The sequence below is a fragment of the Pinus tabuliformis genome, chromosome 3_2 (genome assembly GCF_031772625.1).
Source record: "Pinus tabuliformis cultivar Carrire ecotype Pingquan chromosome 3_2, CPIR1, whole genome shotgun sequence".
NCBI classification, from domain to species: Eukaryota; Viridiplantae; Streptophyta; class Pinopsida; order Pinales; family Pinaceae; genus Pinus; species Pinus tabuliformis.
The window spans coordinates 879,553,313-879,566,104 of NC_142302.1; positions in this window are offsets into that span (position 1 = coordinate 879,553,313).

The window sequence follows — 12,792 nt, forward strand, 5'->3', positions numbered from 1 at the left end:
GGAAGTTACTAGAGCCACCACAAGGGAAATTAGAGAGTTTGTAAATCAGTTGTTTAAATCATAAACAAAACCCGGAGATTGACTGAAGCAACGTTGATCTTCTTTGCACTTGCATGGCAAATGCAGTTCGAAGGCTAGCTGGCTTGACTTCAGGCTCCGTCTGTAAGTTTATAAAGTAAACAAAAGTAGATGAACAAATAATCTACTCGCTCCCCAGCGGAGTCGCCATTTTGTTACCGGGAATAGTGTCTATGTAGAACTGCTAATCCCACTAAGGCTGGTAGCTACCTTAGAAACAAACAAAGTAAAACTACTTCCATTTTCCTTTATGAAAGATGGATGAGAGAAGAATAAAGGAGATCAACCTCTGTCTTGCGCTTGGTTCTTTGTTCGATTCCTCTCTCTTCTGATAGTCCTTTGCTACTTGCTTTCTTGTATACCCAGCTTCACAGAGTACCTGTAGAATCAAAGAAGCATAAAACTATACTAGAACATAGATCTATTATCATAAACAATTTAGGATCAGATGTAAATTGACCATGCAAATGCATAAAACATGAATCACACAAGAGTATGGAGGAAAACTTGAATAGCTTTATTGATAATCAAGAAAGAGCCAAGAGAATTACAACCAATTGTTCTGACCCAGCATCATCCTCTCAACAAGTAAGCCCTTCTTCACCTCATGAAAAGCTTAGATCACCCAACACTATGATGTTGCCTCAAGAAACCAACAACAATTCCTTACAAGATGAAAAATTTCAGCCTCTCGATCTCTGGGATGAGGGATCCATATATAGATGTCTGCAAGGGAGATGAGTCATCTTTTGAGATTTGATTAGTGTCTCCCCTCTGATAGTTCTGGATTCCACTTGGAGATTGATGATCTCTTACTCATCCCTGGTCAAACTCAGATAAGCAAGTGTCACAGGAGAAGTTTCTAGAAGATTCCATGCTTCTCCACCTTGTGGATTGACCCTGCCATTTGTCCCTTCTCGCCCATCGCACCCCATAGAAGGGATTTTTGAAATGCAACGCACCTACTGTGTGTATTTAGGTGATATGCAACGCACTTTGCCTATGGAGCAAGTGAAATGGTCCAGTTTTGACCAGTTCTGAGTAGTTTTTCATGGAGAACATCTGGGAGATGTTGTAATCAGTTGACCTTGTTCTTTTAGGGGTTCGAACAACACCTTTAGGGACTTAGGAGCCCTTGGTTTATGGACATTTTATGCTTGGGGTTGCAGTGCCCAAAAATGTCTATAATAGTAGGTGATCCAGAGAGTTGGGAAGAGGAAATGAACAGTCACAGAGTAGATTGGCTTTAAGCCATGAACAAAAAAAGAGTAGGGGGAACAGAAGTAGAGAAACAAGCGAATTGCAGAGAACAGAGAAGCCAAGCTGACCTGCAAAGCAAAGGCAGCATCGAGCAGACAGAGACAGAGAGAGTCCGAGAGTCTGTGAACTCTAGAGAGGGCTTGAGAGGTTTAGGCAACTCTGCTGTGTATACCTGTCCAATATTGAGTACCGAATTGGGTTCATACCATTGAGACCAGTTGAGGTCGAGATCCAGTAAGGGGGAGTCTATGTACTCTAGAGGCTTGGGGAATCCAATTACCACCCTATTTATCATCATCTGTTATGTGAGACTCAAATTGAGCTCCTTATTGTAAAATCTCTTCTTAAGACACAATAGAAAAGGTCACCACTGAAGGCTGGATGAGGAGATGTAGCCCAGGAGGACCGGGTGAACTCCTTATTAAATTTGTTGTGTTATGTATTTTATTATTGTGTTTCTCTTACTATTTCAAGTGTCTGTGTATTTCACAATCTTATCGATCTGTTGCCTAAAATAACATAGACTCACCTTAGCACATGAGTTTGTAATACCTTCATTAATTAACTGAGATCATTCATGAGTGATTTTCAGATCAAGTGGTATCAGAGCTCATAGGTTGTTTAAGTTTAGACAAGCTTGTGCTGGATTTTGTTGTTGAATGCTAACTAGATCAAAGCTTAAATTAGTAGAAGGAGAGTTGGTCGAAACTAACCCAGAGATTGGAAGAGTCTATCCTCAGAAGAAAATGTTAGAGCAAAGTCCCTTGAGGCCAGACCCTCAATTTATAGATAGTTTCTTGGCCTTGAGGTCCATGGTAGAGGAAATGTATAGGGAATTTAGGAAACATAAAGATGAGGATTCATCAGGGTCCAAACAAGATAAAGGAGAAGAAGAATCCCTCCTCCATGACCACTCAAAAGGCAAAGGGAAAGAAGAAAGTTTTCTCACACCTCCTAATAGCCTTGAACATAAAAATAAGGCATCTTTGATTAAATTAGATGTTAAAATTGATTTACCCATATATGATGGAGAGTTGAATGCAGAGAAGCTAGATAATTGGATCAGACAAATTGATGTTTATTGCAAAGTGCAGAGTGTCAACTAAAACAAGAGTAAGATTCAGCTAGCCAGCTTATGCCTCGGAGGCACTGCCTTGGTATGGTGGGAAGGCAGGACATAAACTGACATGAAGAAACATGGTAAGATTCTTTCTGTCCGAAGTGAATTTGTTTCTGCAATCAAAAAACAGTTCTATCCACTAGCTTACATGCAACAAGCCATGATGAGCTGGCAAACTCTTCACCAATTGAAAGGGCAAAGTGTACAGGGCTACACTTAAGAATTTAGGCAGAGATCTTTGATTCTAGGAATTTCATTAGACTCACCTCAGACTTTGCTGAAGTACATAGGGGGTCTACATAGCTACATGAGGCACACTATCCTCATGTTTAATCCCACTAGTATAGATGAGGTATTTATTCAAGCTACGCATCTAGAAGCTAGAGGAAAGAATGGGAACCCAGAAGTTGGGGGATCATCCAAACCCATTGCAAGCAAGAATAAGGAGAAAAGAAAATAGAAATGGAAAGAAAGGAAGGCCAATACTACACAAAAGACAAAGTCTTCATGCACTCACTGTAAAAAGGATGGGCATGATAATGAGCACTGTTGGATTCTGCATCCGGAGCTAAGACCTAAGAAGTTCGAGGGCAAGAAAAAGAAGACTGTTGCAGCCATTCAGAAAGATTTGGGGTCAGACTCAGGAGATGAAACAACCATTGCAGCCACAGGTATAAGAGGTAAAAATTCTGAAGCATCTACTAGTAATTCTGCACAATCTTTTATTGATGAATAAAATGAGAGAAAAAGACATGAGCTTTTCCATATTCGAGTTGTTTCCAAACATCAAAAGATTGCTACTTTTTTTGATAGTGGCTCACAAATAAATTTAATTTCTGAAGCAATTGTAAAGAAGTTGGGATTACTGACTACACCTCATAGGAAACCATACCCATTAGGTTGGTTAAGTGATAAAGCACAACTACAAGTGACTAGACAATGTAAACTTAAGTTTTCTTTTGGGTCAGCATTTGTAGATGAGGTTGAGTTAGATATAATTCCTCTAGATATATGTGGAATTGTTTTATGAAGTCCTTAATTGTATGATAGAAAAGCTATTTTCTATAGAGCTGAGAACAAGTATCTACTTGTTAAATATGGAATCGAATACTTTGCAAGAGCTCATAAGCTCAAGAATAATTATACTCTCATAAACTCAGGGCAGATGAAACGAATTTTAAATTCATGCAAACAATTTTTACTGAAGGTTGTAAGGGAAAAGAAACCTGATAACACCAATGTATTTGAGGGATATGATGCTAAACAGCAAGCCGATTTAGAAAAAGTTGTTTCAGAGTATGATGTCATGTTTCAAGAAACTAAAGGTTTGCCACCCAAAAAGGAAATAGTGCATGATATTAATTTGTAGCAAGATGCTCCATTGCCTAACATTGGGATGTACAGGTTGTCCGCTTTAGAGAATGCAGAAATCAAGAAGCAGGTGTAGGAGTTGCTCGAGAAGGGGTTCATCAGACCTAGCACATCACCATGTGGGTCACCAATCATTTTGGTGAGAAATAAAGATGGCTCGTGGAGAGCGTGCATTGATTATCGAGCATTGAATAAGGTAATGATAAAAAATTGTTATCCCCTTCCTCGTATAGATGATCTATTAGATTAGTTTAAGGAAGTTGTTTATTTTTCGAAGCTAGACTTGCATAGTGGATATCATCAGGTCAGAGTTGCAGAACAAGATGCATGGAAGATTGCTTTAAAAACAAAGAAGGGATTGTATGAGTGGCCGGCTATGCCTTTTGGCTTGACTAATTCTCCTGCTACTTTCATGAGAATAATGAATGATGTACTCAGACCTTTTCTTGATGATTTTGTTATTGTATATCTGGATGACATTCTTATATTTAGCAAAACATGGGAAGAATATTTAAAGCATGTTAAGCAGACACTAGATGTTTTGAAAAGAGAAAAAATTTATGTTAAACTCTCAAAATGTGAATTTGGCAAAACATCTTTGAATTATTTGGGACATATAGTAGGGGGTGGTGAATTGAAGATAGATTCCTCTAAAGTTGCAATCATTATAAACTGGCCTAAATCCAAATCTGCTACATAAGTCAGAAGCTTCTTAGGAGCAGCACAATATTGGAGAAAGTTCATTTCTAACTTTTCCTTAATTGTAGCTCCCTTACATGCTTTGACAAGATTAAACAAGGTGATTCAGTGGGGAGGCAAACAGCAGAAAGCCTTCGACACCTTGAAGGAAAAGATTAGTACAACACTAGTACTAGCACTGCCAGATCTTCAAAGACCATTTGAGATACAAACAGATGCCAGTGACTATGCCATGGGAGCAGTGTTGATACATCATAGTAAACCCATATGTTATCATTATGGGACATTTAATTATGTAGTAGTTAACTATCCAACACATGATAAAGAATTGTATGCATTAGTATAGAGTGTGAAAAAGTGGAAACATTACTTAATGGGTAAAGAGATAGTTATACATACTGATCATCAACCACTTCAATATCTACACTCCCAAACTAAGTTGCAACAATCAAGACACTATATATGGATGGGTTTTCTACAACAATTTCATTTAGTCATCAAATATAAAAAGGGCATACACAATAAAGTTGTAGATATGTTATCTAGACCTATTATAAATGCATCCACTATACTTAAGCATAATTCAATACTGCATAAGAGCTACATTGAATAATATGCTCAAGACATAGATTTCAAAGATGTATATGAAACTTTAATTCAAGGAAAACGAGTAGGAGAATTGGATTATCACATTAAGGACCAACTCTTGTATCATTGTGGGAAGCTATGCATTCCACAAACTGAAAGAGTAAAGATAATTCAGGAAGCACACACTTCTCTAATATCAAGTCACTTTGGGGTAAGTAAAACGGTTGCACAGCTGCAAAGGTTTTGTTATTGGCCAAAAATGAATGAGATAGTTTCTAGATATGTAAGAGGGTGTACCATGTGTGCTAAAAGCAAGCCCAACAATAGAAAACTAGGCTTGTACACTCCAATGCCAATTCCTTCTCATCCTTGGGAAAGTGTTTCCATGGACTTTGTTGGAGGACTACCTAAATCTAGGAAAGTTCATGACTATTTATGTGTTGTTGTGGATAGGTTCAGCAAAATGTGTATTTTGATACCTTGTAATAAACAGATTACAGTTGAACAAACTGCAAAGTTGTTCTTTCAGCATGTATGGGTTCATTTTGGATTACCCACTTCCATTGTATCTGATCAAGACACCTGATTTGTTGGGAATTTTTGGTCGAGTCTGTGGGAACTAATGGACACCAAACTGAAGAAAAGCACGGCCTTTCATCCATAGACAGATGGCCAGACAGAAGTAGTCAATAGGACAGTGATCCAGTTTCTCAAAGGCTATTGCAGCAAGCATCCCAAACTAAGCATCGCAAACTTTGGGATGAACATTTGTGTTATGTGCGGCATGCTTACAACCGACCAAAACATTCTTCTACACAGAGATCTCCTTTTGAGACCTGTTTTGGTTTCACACCAAGGTCCCCCTTGGATTTTGTCTTTGGTAAAGACATAGCAGTTGATGGACACAATGATGTGGACAAGGCAACCAAGTTCATTGAACAAATCCAAGAGATTCACCAGGCAGTATAGGAACAATTGGAAAAGAGCCAAGCCAAATACAAGGCAAGGCATGACAAGCATCAGATGGAGAATAGTTTCCAAGTTGGTGATCAAGTCTGGCTGTATATCAACAAAGACCAAATGCAAGGTGAAGGTAAAAAGCTAAAGCCAATAAGGTATGGACCTTTCAAGATACTTGAGAAAATTGGTGAGAATTATTTTCGCCTAGATTTACCAGCTTACATGCACATCTACTCAATCATTAATGCAGACAGCTTGAGACTATTTGAACCTTCATTAATTGAAGATCCTGAAGAGCAAAGTCAATTGCCTTCTATTGATGATTTGTTACTTGGATATCTCAGTGAATTGCAGGAAGACACAGTTCTGGACAGGAAAGTGAGGACGACGCGTAGGGGAGATGTTGAGTACCTCAGGATTGGACTCAAGGGTTCAAATCCTAGTAGTGCAAAATGGATAGAGATTGGAAAAGTGATACAATTATATACTCACTCAGTCAATGCTTGAAAATCGACTTTTGGTGGTCTAAAAGCTTTTTCAGTGGGAAGGTCGTGATCGGAATTGGATCCTCAAACATTTCTCATGACTGTTTCAAAATTATGTCAGATCAAATCTTATGAATAATAAGTATCAGAAATGACCCCTGTACAATGGAAATTGTGGCCTGCATGGAACAACGAGGATCCTTGGTCAAAGCGCGCTAACCGTTTGCCCATGGAGACCGCGCATGGACGCAAATTGGCAATTGGAAGTCCAGATCCAGAAATAGAGGCAGTTTCTGATACGTGTTAATTACGTATCACAGGACAAAACCCTCAGAGAAGGAAAGCCCCGAGTGCTCGGTCATGAGGGAAAACAGGAAACTGTGTGGAAAACGTCAGAAGGTGGGTCCCACACCTAAAACCGGTAGGATATTGCATGCACTTAGAGCAGTAAGCGGGTTTGGCTGAGTTCAGCGTGATTCCATACACCAGGCAACACGTGTCTAGTAGATGAGAGAGAAAACCACTTACATCACGTGAGTAACGATCGAGCAACATACCTGCATGATATAGATGGAGACCGTAGGATCTGGAGGCTCCAAATCAATGACGGAGAATTAACCCGATGGATGACTAGATTCGACGGGAAAATAGATTGAGGGACATAAAGATTTGAGGTCTGGCATGACCAATGAGGTGGCAGAAGGATCAGTTTTGCGGGCAAATCCTGGAGTAACAGAAATAACGACCGTTCAAAAGAAAACTGACACTCAGTCCGTAAGGCGACAAGTGGCCACCTCTCTATGCAGTGTTACACAGCGATGACGATGCAGAGTAGGGGAATTCTAGCGGACAGAGGCAGGTGATCTAGAGAGCTGGGAAGAGGAAATGAATAGTCAGGGAGCAGATTGGCTTTAAGCCATGAATAGACAAAGAGCAAGGAGAACATAAGTAGAGAAAGAAGCGAATTGCAGAGAATAGAGAAGTCGAGCTAACCTGCAGAGCAAAGGCAGCATCGAGCAGACAGAGACAGAGAGATTCCAAGAGTCTATGAACTCTAGAGAGGGCTTGAGAGGTTTAGGAAACTCCTCTATGTATACCTGTCCGATATTGAGTACCAAATTGGGCTCATACCATTGAGACTAGTTGAGGTCGAGATCGAGTAAGGGGGAGTCTGTGTACTCTAGAGGCTTGGGGAATCCAAGTACCACCCTACTGATCATCATCTATTAAGTGAGACTCAAATTGAGCTCCTTAGTGTAAAATCTCTGCTTAAGACACAATAGAAAATGCCACCACTAAAGGCTGGACCAGGAGACGTAGCCCAAGAGGATTGGGTGAACTCCTTATTAAATTTGTTGTGTTTTGTATTTGCTTATTGTGTTTCTCTTACTGTTTCAAGTGTCTATACATTTTGCAATATTATCTTTCTGTTGCCTAAAATAACATAGACACACCCAGCACATGAGTCTATAATACCTTCATTAATTAACTGAGATCATTCATGAGTGATTTTCAGATCACAAAGAAAAAATCATCAATTATTTTACTCATTCTTCTGTTTAGTTGGTAAGCTGCTTTATTTTGGTTTCAAGTAGTTGTTAGGAAAGCATTGGAAAGATTTTTGTTGGTTATGCATGTGTTATAATGACTAAGATGCATGGAAAAAGTATGAATATGTGAAATACTCTTACCTGTAGAATACAACTTATTTTCATCAAATTGAATATTTTTTAAACCATTGCCTTGTGCATGATTTTTGAGTTAGAATCCCATCACACTTCATACGTCAACTCCCCTACCAAAGATAATAAAAAAGTACACATAAAACTTACCTCAAATCAATCAGTAACTCTTTATTGAGCAAATAAACATTAGTACAGGCTAGGATCTTGGGATAGGTAGTGTGAGTAAACTGCCCAAGATCGACAAACCAAACTAGTGTCATCAAAAGAGAGAAAATTCCTGATGCACTCATACTACTGGGACCACTCTAGTCAAAGCGAAGCTAAATACGAGACAACATCAGACTGTAAGTGAAGGTAGCCACCTTCGCTTGCAAATCCTTTAGGTATTCTATGTATTGGAGATCCCTTCGGGGATTTCGGAGCTGAGTCAAGGACTTAGGTATCCTGCACACACAGCGTACTGTCTACAACTATGTCTGCCTCAGTAGTGTTTGTGATTTGAGGTATCCTTAGTGGCCAAGCTTTTAGGGACTTACACAAGGTGACTGGGGTAGGCTTCCCTAGTACCTGACACAGATAGACCTACTCTATCTTCAGTTTTTGGGAGGGTGCCCCTCAATCTAGAGTTTGAGCGAAGCTCAAGAGTAACCATAACTATATATTTGGCCAGCCCTCTTTCTTATTCATTGAGACACTAGGTTTCATTTCTAGTGATCGGCGCTTATCAGACAGCGTCATTTCCCTCTGTTTGCTGATTGATCAAATTAGTGTATTATTTATATTTTTTAGGCACTTGAGTGTTATCATTTGATACTGTAACAAATATCATGATAAAATATATTGATAAAAATTAACGGTCTTCTTGGCTACATCCAGCCCTCATCATCAATCTAGACGATTGCTAGGACTTCCTCCACTCATTATGGAAGATCCGTCGAGCTCCAGTGAACCGGATTCCCCATCTTCGGGGAATCAGTCTCCCAGATCTCACACAGAATCTGTTTGGACAATTGACAATTCAAGTTTGTCGGAGGATTTTTTTATCGAAGGATTTCTTCCTCACTTTAACCCTCGGCTCACAAATCCATTGGACCCACTCTTGGTTCCAGCGGAACCTGTACTCCGTGTTTCTATAGGTGGAACATTTCCATCCATCCCGTCGATGACTAACAGGTCGTGGAACTTTGTGGACACTTTTGGTGCTCCACCACTTCCCTAATCGACAATCACCAACACACCATTGATGGTGAACCCCGCTATGCCATTTGTCCTAGGTACAACCACTCACATGACACCCTCCACAAGTGGAACCTAGCCCATGCAAGGTTCCACCCCTTTAGTGTCAAACTATATACCTTCGGCAAGTGCTACATACAATGCTCCTTATAACGCCCAATATAGCACTATTAGCGCAGTTCCTATCCACCAATAATATGGTCAGAAATATGCACATACTGGTCGGGAACGTAACAGTTCCCCCTCCATTCTCAAGCATGCATGGTCAGTCATTGATTGACATGAGCGTTCCTTATGTCAATCAAGGACATATGGTTAGTTCTGTGGCGGGCGGGAATCCTCAAGGAGGTCCCAACCAATCCATGGGGGCACACTACTCACAAATTCAATTGAGTCAAGGGGTGCACTGCTTATCCTGGGGGGAATTCTATACCCCAACATCAAATTCCCCATGGAAACCCACACTACAATGCCATACCCCAAGGCAACTACTATACCTCGCAGCCTATGTATAATATTGGGACTCAAATGATGGGAGGACCACAAGGTTCCTCAAGTCATATGTCATTGCCTTGGTCCGAGTCGGGGGCACCACACACTTTGCCTTTCTTGGCAACGTTGGATATCCCTGACTTGTACAAACTTGCAAATGGCCCCATCTACCACAACTTACTCTGGCCGCCGATCCCACATAAGATACCAACATACATCCCCAAGTTCGAAGGGAAATAAGGGGAGGATCTAGGCACTCACATCACCACCTACCATCTTTGGTGTGTTTCCAACTCCATGGTGGACGATAGAGTCTAGTTACGTCTTTTTCCCCGCACCCTCACTGGCAATGTAGCTAAGTGGTACATTAAGTTACCACGCGCATCAGTAAATACCTTCAATGCTCTAGCAGTGGAATTCCTAAAGCACTTCCAGCTACCCATCCGCTATCAGACTGGGACAGAGCTCCTCACTTCACTACATCTTGATACCGCCACCCACATCTGTGATCATATACATGAATGGAGACATAGGTAGAGGTTAGTTAAAGCTCCCCTCCCAGACTATCTCTTAGCGGACTGGTTCTGCAAGTCCCTACTCCCGCAAATTGCTAAAGATGTCGCTTTAGGTGGTGCGGTCACAGAAGACCAATCCATACATCGTGCCCAGCACTTAGATATGATATATTCACAGTCTGACACTCTTTACGATGTAATCCCCAATGCCCCTCATAACTCCAATGTCTCTGCTACTCAACAACTTGGAGCGCACGCCGATCGGATTATCGGTGCAACCTCTAGTGTTGTTATAAAACAACTCAGCGGTCACATTGCCCAGATGTCATGGAACTCTCTACCAAATCGACTGCTCTTCCTACCACCGCGATAAACTCTGTGCAGTTTACACAAAATCCTGATGGTAAGGACAAGAAGAATAAGAAAAATACCACTCCTTCTAAAGAGCAGTCAACAAAGTAGTATAACACAAAGTCGAAGGTTGCTACACCCTCTGACGATGGAAAGGATAAACCCGCCTAATTCCCTTGCAAAATTTGTGTGCAAGACCACATGACATATCTATGTCCACGTCTTCAGGAATGCACAGATTTCATTGCTAAAAAGGATACTGGTAGGACCCCCATTGTCCTTAATAATCCTTTCCCCACTCAGCAGTAGCAAAACCTTATCACAAACCAATTCCAACCATCGCAATGGGGAAATGGTGGTTCACAACATCCTTCAGCTGGTGAAGGATGTTCTACCATTTACACCTTTGAAACAATAGATCTACAAACAAAAGCCAAATCCTATGGAGCTCCTATCGCTCATGCAAAGGAACCCTCCTCAAGTCAAAACCCACTGTTTCCCAACGATTTGGATATCGAAAGGCCAGTTGCTGACCTTGTAATTCACCCACCCAAAGGGGAACTTGACACACAATGCACAATACATCTACATGTGCCGCCCAAAACTACAGCATTGTAGAAGACTTGGCGCAAGTGCCGTCAAATATGTTGGCGCTCGAAGTATTACAAACATGCCTAGCACAAAGGAAAGCTTTGCTTTCAGCTATTGGTGGTATCGACCCATAGGATTCCATGCTTGTAGTTTTCGACATGGAAAAGTGTAAACCTCCCCTTTCCCACCAGCTTGCATTTCAAGTGAAATTTTTTTTGAAAGGTAAAGGTATACACAGAACTGTCATCAATGAAGGTGCTTCTACCTGCATCATGTCGGCTTCATGTTGGCTCACTTTGGGTTCTCCAACCCTATCCTCGCCGTCGAATTCCCTTAAAGCTTTCGATGACCACATGTTCATCCCAAAAGGTTACCTAGCTAGCTATCCCATCACCTTGAGTGGGAAAACGGTAATAGTAGATATTGAAGTCGTGGATCATAAACTTGACTATAATATGCTTTTGGGCCACACTTGGACTTATTCCATGAAGGCCATTGTGTCTTCAGTCTTCCATATCATCCTCTTTCCCTTGGATGGAAAGCTAGTCATAGTGGCCTAGCTGTCGTTTTGCACCCGAGATTACTCTCCGTTACCTAGCAGCTCTGTACCCTTAGTTGGTGGTGTACCTGACTCTTACATCAATATTGGTACTGGTCTACTGAAGGGCTCTTCCCTGATGGGTTGTTTCCATCTACCACCGCCCACGGTTCCACAGACGGTCTCTATGGTTTCATCCATTCCTCACGAACTGACTGATCCTTGGATCCTCATGGCCCCTTCAGACATTGACACTTACGAAGAAAAAATGTTGTTGTCACCAGCTGAATTGGCCTACCAGGCCATTCAATCTACATCTGAGTCTTCGGTCACTTTGGTCACGGCCAACGGTACCACCGCCCCTCCCATAACCACTCCTTCTTTCGATCCCCTCAATCAAGTCCTACCTAAGGACAAAGCTATTAGAGAGATCATGAGTTTAGAAGAGTGACCTTGGGAGGACTCGCACCATCATGTTTTGATATCTGATTCGGACACGATGCCTCTTCAAATCCTGTCACCTGATGCACCTGAAATCGTTTCCTCACCATATATGACTATCCAAACTTTGGACTCAGAAGGAAACATGGGAAATATTTCAAAGACATTTCTCATCGATATTTCTGTCACGACAGGCATCGTGGAAAACGTACATATTGGAGCCAATCACAATCCTGAGGAAATTGTGAGCTTCACTTGCCCTTTTAAGGATTTCTGCGATGTTTTCCCTTGGTCTTATGAGGAAATGCATGGCATAGACCCTTCTATTATCAAGCATGAGATAAAGAAGTGTCGAGCATTATTTTTATGGTATTTTTCTTAC